Below are 13,909 nucleotides of genomic sequence, written 5' to 3'. Positions count from 1 at the left end.
ATAAATGTTTTGATACGTCTTCAATACTTACCAGTGTGGCGGATTAATCTGATACCATGACAGCATACATGCAGAGCTAACATTTATCACTTATACTCTCAATATTCATGCAATAGGTTTCCATAACACATCACAATATACCAAGCATTAAGAACACCTGCTCTTTCCATGACAAACTGATCAGCTGAAAGCTATGATCCCTTATGGATGTCACTTGTTAAATCTTCTTCAATCAGTGTAGATGAAGGGGAGGAGACTGGTTAAAGAAGGATCTTTTTTTAAACCGTGAGACATGGATTGTGTATGTGTGCCATTCAGAGGGTGAATGGTCGAGACAAAATATTTGAGTGCCTTTGAATGGGGTATGGTGGTAGGTGCCAGGCGCACCAGTTTATGTCAAGAACTGCAATGCTGCTGGGTTTTTCATGGTCCAGAGTTTCCCGTCTGTATCAAGAATAGTCCACCACCCAAAGAACATGCAGCCAACTTGACACAACTGTGGGAAGCATTGGCGTCAACATGGGCCAGCATCCCTGTGGAACACTTTAGACACCTTGTAGAGTCTATGAACTGAATAATTGAGTCTGTTCTGAGGGCAAAAGGGGGGGGGGGTGTAATATTTGGTATACTCCGTGTTTAATTATTTTATTTGTTTTATATCAAAATGGATAGTTTTCTTGGAAGCAGCAAGTCTTCACTCTACTGTTGGTCCGACGATATCTTGTTTTTTCACAAACAGTATGCTGCAGCACAGTGACTAGAGCATGTCAAGCTTAGAGGCTGTAGATATAATACGTGGATAAAATATGTACGGATCTGGTTGTGCTGTTGGTATTCAGCCAACGTATTAGCATAACCATTATAATGGCGGTTATATTTTGTTTTCAGTTCCCAGGCGTAGAGTAACTTGAGCTGTTCTCAGTCATTTCCCCTCATCTCATGTTCCCATCTCAAGCCCCATGCACCTCCTTCTGCTAAATGCAGGTTTACCCATATACAGAATTATGATATTGTGAGCTACTATGGTAAATGTTCTTATTTTGATGCAGAACATGAGGTACTTCTAAAAGGGTTGTTTTTTTTATTTTAATGTCTCCATTTTTAGAACATTTCTCCATTTCTAGAATGTAAAATTATGTCTTTAGGGTATTCGGGCTAATTGTGAAATGTGATTTGATACTGACTGCAACCACTTACCCGTCACTCAGGATAGCCTAATCACAACCTGCTTAATTGAGGGATAACATTAGTTGCTTGTCTTCTATGTACTGTATTTGATTGTCCATTTTCTATGTAGCTTTACAAACAACAGGACTTACCTGTCACAGGTTTTTCACACCAGTTTACTTGAAGGATAATGTTGAATGCTTATCTTCAGTGTAACAGTGAATACGATAGCATTTTGTGAACAGCGATAAGAAGAGTAAAATGTCACCCTAATTGAAATTTCACTTATCCTGTTTGTGCCTTCTGGCAGATAAGGCAGAGACATGATCTCTCCGCTTCTGATGGTCTAAAGCCTGTTTGGCAGTATGGCCCCAATTTAGCTTGAGTTCTTTCAATTATCTGTCACCGTGGGGATAAACCAGAATTTTTCAAAGTACCTCGAATAACCAATCATACACGTCTGTTCGAGACGGACTGGTCGATTTGCGAATGAGGGAGCCCCTAACCTCATACTAATGAGCCACTCGCCTGCCCTCTGGTCATTTTCACCTCTCTTCCTCACAGAACAGTTATACTTAGCTCTTTTCAGCACAGCTCGATGGGTTTTCCTGTAACTTTTCAGTGCCGTTAAGGTTACACCGCAGAGTGCAGGGTTATCTTTATTGTTGGGTGACTACACCAAAAGGAACAGTTTTGCTTCAGGTAAGAATTTGCTTCACTGCTTTTATTCCTTCATCTCCTGTTGTAGCTAGCATCACACTGCTAGCTGCTGAGACTTGGATAGCTTAGCTGCAAGGCTTAGCTAACCTGGCTAGCTCTCGGCAAGGCTAGCTATCCTACCGACTAGCTTATCTACCTGGAAGGGTAGAATTACTAGTTTGCTCATACGTTTTGTTAAACCCTCCACCGGCGTTGAGTAGACTGTCCATCCTAGCATCACTTATTGGTCGAGAGCCACTCTTGTTTGTAAGAGCAATAGCGCTAGCTTCCTTTGGATAACTTTGTGCTAACTAGCTATGCTACCAGCCCATGTGGTGATCGCCAGCTATGTTCACATTGTTTATAGGATTAGCTTATCCTGATAGCACTGTGCTAACTAGCTAGGCTTCTAGTCCAAGTGGCGAACGCTAGTCTCTTTTCCCTTTGTTCTCGGATTAGCTGTTTCTTGGAATCATGGAACCTGCTAGCTCGGCCCAGTGGGTACCAAGCAAGGCCCCTGTACCAGCACAATCTTGTCAATGCAGGGTGACCATTTTGGGTAAGGACACACTCCCTGTGTGTAGTCTGCCTGGGCGTCTAACAAGCGGAAGCAGTGTTCAGTGTCATGCATCCATTGTGTGTATTTTTTGCTGTGAACACCCTCTGCTGTAGAGTGCACAGAGCAGCCCAATGTGGTTCGTCCCACTCTTAACTCAAGCGACGAGACTGCCTCGCAGATCCATCCCTCATGGGCTGGCATCATGATGGCTACCCCAAGGAACTTCACCGACTTTTCCAGGGGGGGCTCTTCATCGACTAGGATAATAGCGTCCTCCTCCAGACAGCAGCGAAGGACGAGGTGCAAGCCGCTCTTCCGCCTATAGCGGAGCATCAATGGCATATGGCAAACTCCTCACAGCTATCCCCAGCTTGCCTTGGGAAGCCAAATGCAATTGGTATAAACCTTTAACAGGCACCTGTCCAATCCAGACTTGTGTGTTTTTAGGCCACCTTTACTCCACACACAGAGACGCATACACTGCTCTCCCAAGCCCTACATTTGGCAAATCTGACCATAACTATCCTCCTGCTTACAAGCAAAAACTAAAGCAGGAAGTACCAGTGACTCGCTCAATACGGAAGTAGTCCGACGATGCAGATGCTACACTACTGTTTTTCTAGCACAGACTGGAATATGTTCCGTTCATCCAATAGCATTGAGGAGTATACCACCTCAGTCACCGGCTTCATCAATAAGTGCATTGAGGACGTTGTCCCCACAGTGACCATACGTACATATCCCAACCAGAAGTCATTGATTACAGGCAACATCCTCACCAAGCTAAAAAGCTAGAGCTGCCTCTTACAAGGAGCAGGACACTAATCTGGACACTTATAACAAATCCTGCTATGCCCTCAGATGAACCATCAAACAGGCAAAGTGTCAATATTGGACTAAGATTGAATCCTACTACACCGGCTCTGCAGTTCGTCAGATGTGGGCTTGCAAACTATTACGGACTACAAAGGGAAACCCAGACGTGATTTGCCCAGTGACGCGAGCCTACCAGCGGAGCTAAATGCCTTTTATGTTCGCTTCGAGGCAAGAAACACTGAAGCATGCATGAGAGCTGTTCCGGATGACTGTGATCACACTCTCCATAGCCGGTGTGAGCAAGATCTTTTAAACGGGTCAACATTCACAAGACAGAGGGGCCAGACGGATTGCCAGGGCGTGTACTCTGAGCATGCGCGGACCAACTGGCAAGTGTCTTCACTGACATTTTCAACCTCTCCCTGACTGAGTCTGTAATACCAACATGTTTCAAGCAGACCACCAGTCCCTGTACCCAAGAACACTAAGGTAACCTGCCCAAATGACTACCAACCCATAGCACTCACGTCAGTAGCCATGAAGTGCTTTGAAAGACTGGTTATGGCTCACAGCACCATCATCCCAGAAATCCTAGGGCCATTCCAATTCACATACCGCCCCAACAGATCCACAGATGACGCAATCTCAATCACACTCCATACTGCCCTTTCCCACCTGGACAAAAGGAACATGTATGTGAGAATGCTGTTCATTGACTACAGCTCAGCGTTCAACACCATAGTGCCCACAAACTCATCACTAAGCTAAGGACCCTGGGACTAAACACCTCCCTCTGCAACAGGATCCTGGATTTGGTAAGGGTAGGCAACAACATATCTGCCACGCTGATCTTCAACACTGGTTCCCCTCAGGGGTGTGTGCTTAGTCCCCTCCTGTACTCCCTGTTCACCCTTGACTGCTTGGCCAAGCATGACTCCAACACCGTCAGTTTGCTGATGACACAACAGTGGTAGGCCTGATCACCGACAACAATGACGCCGCCTATATGGAGGAGGTAAAAGACCTGTCAGTGTTGTGCCAGGCCAACAATGTCTCCCTCAATGTGAGCAAGACAAAGAATATGATCGTAGACTACAGAAAAGGAGGGCCGAAAAGGCCCCCATTTACACCGACAGGGCTGAAGTGGAGCGGGTCCAGAGTTTCAACTTCCTTGGTGTCCACATCACCAACAAACTATCATGGTCCAAACATACCAAGACAGTTGTGAAAAGGGCACGACAACCCCTTTTTCCCCCTCAGGAGAATGAAACAATTTGGCATGGGTCCCCAGATCCTCAAAGTTCTACAGCTGCAGCATCGAGAGCATCCTGACCGGTTGCATCACCACCTGGTATGGCAACTGCTCGGTATCTGACTGTATGATGCTACAGAGGGTAGTGCGTACCGCCCAGTACATCATTGGGGATTAGCTTCCTGCCATCCAGGACCTACAGTGGTTCCTCCTTTAAAAGTTGCGAGCTTGCACCGCGGGACTTAGAGGTACCCAGCGTCACGGCTTCGTTGCTCCAGACCACCACAAGGGGTAGTTAGAGCACTCATGCATTTGGGTCCCAAGGTTTTTATATGACCAATCATATTGAGTGGTTCCAATGACGAATTTTGATGCGAGCCTTCCTTGTGGCGCTTCTTCAACAAAGGTGGCTGACAAAACATTACGGTGGAACCAGATTGTTAAGATTGTAAGTTGTTATAACATCATAATGAGTCAAGCAAAACATTTACAATTGAGAGGAATATGTTAGTTAATTGCTATTTAGTAAGTTATCTGACTAGCTAACATTAGCCAGCTAGCTAGTGTTAGGAGAATGAATTTGTAATTTGTGATTAATGTTTTTGGGACTCCTGAGAACCAGCAAACCAGGCTGTTATCTTGTGAAAAGGTGGATGTAAAGAATCTAGCTAGCTAAAGCATTTACTGCAAATTGAATGTACAATTGTGTAAGCTTGCCTTGCAATGCAGTTGAAGTAACATACAGTGCCTTGCGAAAGTATTCGGCCCCCTTGAACTTTGCGACCATTTGCCACATTTCAGGCTTCAAACATAAAGATATAAAACTGTATTTTTTTGTGAAGAATCAACAACAAGTGGGACACAATCATGAAGTGGAACGACATTTATTGGATATTTCAAACTTTTTTAACAAATCAAAAACTGAAAAATTGGGTGTGCAAAATTATTCAGCCACTTTACTTTCAGTGCAGCAAACTCTCTCCAGAAGTTCAGTGAGGATCTCTGAATGATCCAATGTTGACCTAAATGACTAATGATGATAAATACAATCCACCTGTGTGTAATCAAGTCTCCGTATAAATGCACCTGCACTGTGATAGTCTCAGAGGTCCGTTAAAAGCGCAGAGAGCATGATGAAGAACAAGGAACACACCAGGCAGGTCCGGGATACTGTTGTGAAGAAGTTTTTAAAGCCGGATTTGGATACAAAAAGATTTCCCAAGCTTTAAACATCCCAAGGAGCACTGTGCAAGCGATAATATTGAAATGGAAGGAGTATCAGACCACTGCAAATCTACCAAGACCTGGCCGTCCCTCTAAACTTTCAGCTCATACAAGGAGAAGACTGATCAGAGATGCAGCCAAGAGGCCCATGATCACTCTGGAAGAACTGCAGAGATCTACAGCTGAGGTGGGAGACTCTGTCCATAGGACAACAATCAGTCATATATTGCACAAATCTGGCCTTTATGGAAGAGTGGCAAGAAAGCCATTTCTTAAAGATATCCATAAAAAGTGTTGTTTAAAGTTTGCCACAAGCCACCTGGGAGACACACCAAACATGTGGAAGAAGGTGCTCTGGTCAGATGAAACCAAAATTGAACTTTTTGGCAACAATGCAAAACGTTATGTTTGGCGTAAAAGCAACACAGCTCATCACCCTGAACACACCATCCCCACTGTCAAACATGGTGGTGGCAGCATCATGGTTTGGGCCTGCTTTTCTTCATCAGGGACAGGGAAGATGGTTAAAATTGATGGGAAGATGGATGGAGCCAAATACAGGACCATTCTGGAAGAAAACCTGATGGAGTCTGCAAAAGACCTGAGACTGGGACGGAGATTTGTCTTCCAACAAGACAATGATCCAAAACATAAAGCAAAATCTACAATGGAATGGTTCAAAAATAAACATATCCAGGTGTTAGAATGGCCAAGTCAAAGTCCAGACCTGAATCCAATCGAGAATCTGTGGAAAGAACTGAAAACTGCTGTTCACAAATGCTCTCCATCCAACCTCACTGAGCTCGAGCTGTTTTGCAAGGAGGAATGGGAAAAGATTTCAGTCTCTCGATGTGCAAAACTGATAGACATACCCCAAGCGACTTACAGCTGTAATCGCAGCAAAAGGTGGCGCTACAAAGTATTAACTTAAGGGGGCTGAATAATTTTGCACACCCAATTTTTCAGTTTAAAAAAAAGTTTGAAATATCCAATAAATGTCGTTCCACTTCATGATTGTGTCCCACTTGTTGTTGATTCTTCACAAAAAAATACAGTTTTATATCTTTGTTTGAAGCCTGAAATGTGGCAAAAGGTCGCAAAGTTCAAGGAGGCTGAATACTTTCGCAAGGCACTGTAGCTAACTATTTACTTGATTATTGTGTAGTGGAGGATAAAAATAACTGTATGCCTATGGATGTGTAGCTAGCTACAGTATGGAACCGTTCTGTGTATGGACCCTAAAACGTTAGGTTCTGAACTAATATTCATACCAATCTATGAACCTCAGTTATCATAGTTGTTGTATCACTTCAAGTCTGAATTGCATTCATGAAGCCTATGGATAGAGTAGAATATAATAACTTTATTGTGCCAAGGATGCAAGTCCTATATAAACATGTACTGTAGTTATTACCATGCATGAGATTCCCACATTGTAGCCTGTACATTGAATTTATTCACTGATCATGTACTCTTCCTTGGCAAATAAAGGTGCGATTCAGGTATGAATCTCTGAGACATTATTTTTCAGTCATATCAAACACCATTATTTGAATGATGCTGTGTCTGCTTGTATGTATTACAATTATACACTTCAACAGTGTTTACCGCTCCTGGGACATCAATGATTACACATGGTAACTATGCAATAGACTAGAAACATGATTGATTTGTAATTCATATATACAGAAACAAACTATGCATATCTAACTCCCTTCATCTGCATTAATCTGAGGACACAGGATAGTATTTCAATGAGATACTTAATTTCAACCAGTGGAGGATGTGAAACGCTTTATTGAACGAAGTTCATTATCCAGGTGTTATAAATGCATTATAATTGTAATATTATAAATACAAGTTCATTCTGTACTTCAATGCACATATGGTGTGCATTTTAAAACGAGGAAGAAAGACGAGGTGGGTAGAGCGGTAAGAACAGCAGCAGACAGCATATGATTCATGAATTACAGTGCTTCTCAAATATTCTCTCAGTTCATCACAATTGCGGTGTTTCCTAACCAGCCTTGTACCCCCAGTTGGCCCGAAGGTTACCTTAAGTGCGGGTGAGGTGGCGATGACGGGACTGGCTTCCTCTCTCACATCAAAACATACCTGCAGGCGAGAGAGCATGATTAAGCCTTTTTTTATTTATTCTAACACGGTCAGTCATCTTAAATCAGGAGGTGAAATGCAAAACTGACCTTGGATCATTAACTCTGGGACTACTACATCTGTCTATTTCAATGTAAAGCATCTCTTTAATAATACTTCCTTTTGACCCAACCAAGTGACAGCTCACCTATGATCATGCTGTGCCCTCTGTGTCAGCCAGTTCAGATGTGGGAGGGGTTCACCAAAACAGCTGATATAACCTAGAGGATTTAGGGAGAAGGGGAGAGGGATGAACATGTACAACAAGAGAAAAAGAACACAGGACAGTTTAATTACCTCTGGTTGTGGACACTTTTGCCAGCAATAAAGCTTCCACGGCCTGTTTCTCAGAGAGTGAACATCTGGCAATATCTACATTTTCGACCCCTTGGTCAGCTCACTCTCTGAAAGTAAAGAAAACAGAGATATGAAAACAATAACTGAGATATGACCGTTCAATCTAAAGGAGCAGATGTCATTTTTAGGATACGTCAATACAGCCCAGTGCTGCTTACCTGAGATGCCATCTTCGTAGGTGTCCGCTTTGACTTCCTTTGTGTCGGAAGAAAGTTGCTTTCAGAACAATTATTTTTGATTGATAATAAAAAAGGTTTTGCTCTCGACAAAAAGACACAAATGTACCTTCATACAAACCTGCCACAGTATGGAGGATTCGAGACGCACAACCAGCACGCCCACAAGCGAGCCACTCAGGAGCAGAATAATGACGTGTGGAAGAGGGAAAGGAATGCGATAGGAACAGCAATTTGTTGCAAGTTGGGGAGCAGGGCTAAAAGCTGAACAATAGACTATTCAAGCTTTACTAAAGAATAGTCTAATAGCCGAGCTAAGTGTGAACCCCCCCTAACGACAAAGGGGTAACTTTCTACTCAATGTCATAAAGTAATGACTTTTCAAATAAGTTACCTTGCACGTTATGTTGGCTGACAATTTGTTAGCTACGTTGTCTTTACGAACCACATAGCATATCATTACAACAGTACATCTTCAAATAATATTTTTGCACGAATCTCCTTGTGAATTATTTTGCCGAAGATTGTATCTCAGCAAAAGCTCAGGTTGCCCAGCCTGGCGATCTCAATAATATGTTAGCTAGCTACCTAACGTTAGTAGTTCTAAATCAAACTTGCCAGTATATTTATTATATTATATATTTCCATTTTCCGACAAGATAGAACTGCCAAAGGGGGCGGAGTTAGCCTGCAGAGTTCTGTCTTTACTATCCAGGTCTGTGCCCAAACAATTTAAGCTTCTATTTTTAAAAATCCACCTTGCTAGAAACAAGTCTCTCACCGTTGCCGCTTGCTATAGACCACCTTTTGCCCCCAGCTGTGCCCTGGACACCATATGTGAATTGATTGCCCCCATCGATCTTCAGAGCTTGTGCTGTTAGGTGACCTAAACTGGGACATGCTTAACACCCTGGATATCCTACAATCTAAGCTTGATGCCCTCAATCTCACACAAATTATCAATGAACCTACCAGGAACAACCCCAAATCCGTAAATATGGACACCCTCATAGGTCCTAACCAACCTGCCCTCCAAATACACCCTGCTGTCTTCAACCAGGATCTCAGCGATCACTGCCTCATTGCCTGCGTCCGTAATGGGTCTGCGGTCAAATGACCACCCCTCATCACTGTCAAACGCTCCCTAAAACACTTCAGCGACCAGGCCTTTCTAATCGACCTGGCCCGGGTATCCTGGAAGGATATTGACCTCATTCCATCAGTAGAGGATGCCTGGTTATTCTTTAAAAATGCTTTCCTCACAATCTTAAAGCATGCCCCATTCAAAAAAATATAGAAACACACCTGACTGCCCTTGACCAGCACAAAAACATCCTGTGGCGTACTGCATTAGCAACGAATAGCCCCCATGGTATGCAACTTTTCAGGGAACTTAGGAACCAATATACACAGGCAGCTAGGAATGCAAAGGTTAGCTTTTTCAAACAGAAATTTGCATCCTGTAGCACAAACTCCAAAAAGTTCTGGGACACTGTAAAGTCCATGGAGAATAAGAACACCTCCTCCCAGCTGCCCACTACACTGCGGCAAAGAAACACTGTCCCCACTGATAAATCCACAATAATTGAGAATTTCAATAAGCATTTTCCCACAGCTGGCCATGCTTTCCACCTGGCTACCCCTACCCTGGTCAACATCCCTGCACCCCCCACAGCAACTTGCCCAAGACTCCCCCATTTCTCCTTCACCCAAATCCAGATAGCTGATGTTCTGAAAGAGCGGAAAAATCTGGACCCCTACAAATCAGCTGGGCTAAACAATCTGGACCCCCTCTTTCTAAAATGATCTGCTGAAATTGTTATTACTAGCCTGTTCAACCTCTCTTTCGTATTATCTGAGATCCCCAAAGATTGGAAAGCTTCCGCTGTCATCCCCCTCTTCAAAGGGGGAGACACTTTAGTCCCAAACTGTTACAGACCTATATCTATCCTATCCTGCCTTTCTAAGGTCCTTGAAAGCCAAGTTAACAAACAGATCACCGACCATTTCTAATCCCACCGTACCTTCGCCTCTATGCAATCTGGTTTCCGAGCTGGTCATGGGTGCACCTCAGCCACGCTCAAGGTCCTAAACGATATCATAACCGCCATCGATAAGAGACCATACTGTGCAGCTGTATTCATCGACCTGGCCAGGGCTTTCGACTCTGTCAATCACCACATTCTTATAGGCAGACTCAACAGCCTTGGTTTCTCAAATGACTGCCTCGCCTTGTTCACCAACTACTTCTCTGACAGAGTTCAGTGTGTCAAATCGGATGGCCTGTTGTCCGGACCTCTGGCCTTCTCTATGGGGGTGCCACAGGGTTCAATCCTCGGGCCAATTATTTTCTCTGTATACATCAATGATGTCGCTCTTGCTGCTGGTGATTCTCTGATCCACCTCTACACAGACGACACCATTCTGTATACTTCTGGCCCTTCATTGGATACTGTGTTAACTAACCTCCAGACGAGCTTCAATGCCATACAACTCTCCTTCCGTGGCCTCCAACTGCTCTTAAATGCAAGCAAAACTAAATGCATGCTCTTCAACCAATCGCTGCCCGCCTGTCCAGCATCACTACTCTAGACAGTTCTGACTTATGTGGAATATTTGGACAACAACACATACCTAGGTGTGTGGTTAGATTGTGAACTCTCCTTCCAGACTCACATTAAGCATCTAATCCAAAATTAAATCTAGAATCAGCTTCCTATTTCGCAACAAAGCATCCTTCACTCATGCTGCCAAACATACCCTCGTAAAACTGACTATCCTACCGATCCTTGACTTCGGCGATGTCATTTACAAAATAGCCTCCAACACTACTCAGCAAATTGGATGTAGTCTATCACAGTGCCATCCGTGTCGTCACCAAAGCCCCATATACTACCCACCACTGCGACCTGTATGCTCTCGTTGGCTGACCCTCGCTTCATATCCGTCGCCAAACCCACTGGCTCCATGTCATCTATAAGTCTTTGCAAAGTAAAGCTCCACCTTATCTCAGCTCACTGGTCACCATAGCAGCACCCACCAGTAGCACGCGCTCCAGCAGGTACATTTCACTGGTCACCCCCAAAGCCAATTCCTCCTTTGACCTCTTTTCCTTCCAGTTCTCTGCTGCCAATGACTGGAACGAACTGCAAAAATCACTGAAGCTGGAGACTCCTATCTCCCTCACTAGCTTTAAGCACCAGCTGTCAGAGCAGCTCACACATCACTGCACATGTACATAGCCCATCTGTAAATAGCCCATCCAACTACCTCATACTGTTATTTGTTTTGCTCCTGTGCACCCCAGTATCTACTTGCACACTCCTCTTCTACACATCGATCACTCCAGTGTTTAATTGCTATATTGTAATTATTTCGCCACTATGGCCTATTTATTGCCTTACCTCCCTTATCCTACCTCATTTGCACACACTGTGTGTATATATACACTTTTTCTATTGTATTATTGACTGTACGTTTGTTTATTCCATGTGTAACTGTTTGTTTGTCACACTGCTTTGCTTTATCTTGGCCAGGTCGCAGTTGTAAATGAGAACTTGTTCTCAACTAGCCTACCTGGTAAAATAAAGATTAACTATAGGCTATCTAACTTGACTTGATTATTCTCATCCATCTCAGCTAAATGGTATAGTCTTTGTGCTTGCTCAATGGATATTCGGGTGCTTTTGTAAATTCGCTCTGGCTATCTATAGGCTGGACAATAGAACAAGTCAAAATTCACCCAAGGCTGAAAAACGGCTTAAGAAAGTTGGCTAAACTGGAACACTAGCGCGAGTCCATAGAAAATGAATGAAATCGAACATTCGCAGAGCCTGTTTTGACTGGAGTGATGCTTAGAATTCCATTAAATGTATCCCTTTTTATTTTACCACTACAATCTGTTCGTCGGACGAAACTGGAAAAATCTACTTGTGTAGAAAGTAAACGTCCGCACCTCGAAAGGTGTTAACTGTGCTTATGACAAATAAGCTCACTGCCCAGACTTACATAATTACAAAGAGGAGATTCTCCTGATTTTTAAAATGGCGCCCGTGTAACAGTTTTAGCTTTCGTTCCTCTCCTTGTCCCTACCTGGGCTCACACCAGGGACCCTCTACACACATAGACAACAGCTACCCTTGAAGCATCGATAACCATCGCTCCACAAAAGCCGCGGGAGAACAACTACTTCCAGGTCTCAGCGTGAGTGACGTCACCAATTGAACGTGCACCCCGCTAACTAGCTCAAATCAAATTTTATTTGTCACATGCAAATGGTTAGCAGATGTTAATGCTAGTATAGCGTAATGCTTGTGCTTCTAGTTCCGACCATGCAGTAATATCTAACAAGTAATCTAACCTAACAATTTCACAACAACTACCTTATACACACAAGTGTAAAGGAATGAATAATATGTACATACAAATGTATGAATGAATGATGGCCTAACGGCATAGGCAAGATGCAGTAGATGGTATAGAGTACAGTATATACATATGATATGAGTAATGTAGGGTATGTAAACATTGTTTAAAGTGGCTGGTGATAGATTTATTACATCAATTTTTTCATTATTAGTGGCTAGAGTTGAGTCAGTATGTTGGCAGCAGCCACTCAGTTAGTGATGGCTGTTTAACAGTCTGATGGCCTTGAGATAGAAGCTGCTTTTCAGTCTCTCGGTTCCCCGCTTCGATGCACCTGTACTGACCTCACCTTCTGGATGATAGCAGGGCGAACAGGCAGTGGCTCGGGTGGTTGTTGTCCTTGATGATCTTTATGGCCTTCCTGTGACATCTGGTGTTGTAGGTGTCCTTGAGGGCAGGTAGTTTGCCCCCGGTGATGCGTTGTGCAGACTTCACTACCCTCTGGAGAGCCTTAAGGTTGTGGGCGGAGCAGTTGCTGTACCAGGTGGCGATACAGCCCAACAGGATGCTCTCGATTGCATCTGTAAAAGTTTGTTTTCGGTGATAAGCCGAATTTCTTAAGCCCTTTGAGGTTGAAGAGGTGCTGCTTTGCCTTCTTCGCCACGCTGTCTGTGTGGGTGGACCATTTCAGTTTGTCTGTGATGTGTACGCCGTTGAACTTAACTTTCCACCTTCTCCACTACTGTCTCGTCGATGTGGATAGGGGGCTGCTCCCTCTGCTGTTTCCTGAAGTCCACGATCATATCCTTTTGTTTTGTTGACATTGAGTGTGAGGTTATTTTCCTGACACCACACTCCGAGGGCCCTCACCTCCTCCCTGTAAGCCGTCTCGTCGTTGTTGGTAATCAAGCCTACCACTTAGTGTCGTCTGCAAACTTGATGACTGAGTTGGAGGCATGCATGGCCACGCAGTCATGTGTGAACAGGGAGTACAGGAGAGGGCAGAGAACGCACCCTTGTGGGGCCCCTGTGTAGAGGATCAGCGGGGTGGAGATATTACCTATCCTCACCACCTGGGGGCGGTCCGTCAGGAAGTCCAGGACCCAGTTGCACAGGGCGGGGTCGAGACCCAGGGACTCA

The 13,909-nt window shown here is 44.0% G+C and overlaps 1 protein-coding gene across 3 annotated transcripts in view; it reads left to right on the top strand.

The window, feature by feature from the left end:
* nos1 (nitric oxide synthase 1 (neuronal)) overlaps positions 1–13,909 on the top strand; it is a 68,621-nt gene that overhangs the window by 29,952 nt on the left and 24,760 nt on the right. The gene's annotated exons all lie outside the window — the stretch shown is intronic.

Source organism: Oncorhynchus tshawytscha, linkage group LG04, assembly GCF_018296145.1.
Source record: "Oncorhynchus tshawytscha isolate Ot180627B linkage group LG04, Otsh_v2.0, whole genome shotgun sequence".
NCBI classification, from domain to species: domain Eukaryota; kingdom Metazoa; phylum Chordata; class Actinopteri; order Salmoniformes; family Salmonidae; genus Oncorhynchus; species Oncorhynchus tshawytscha.
The sequence above is the reverse complement of the archived record's forward strand: the minus strand, read 5'-3'. Positions and strand labels throughout refer to the sequence as shown.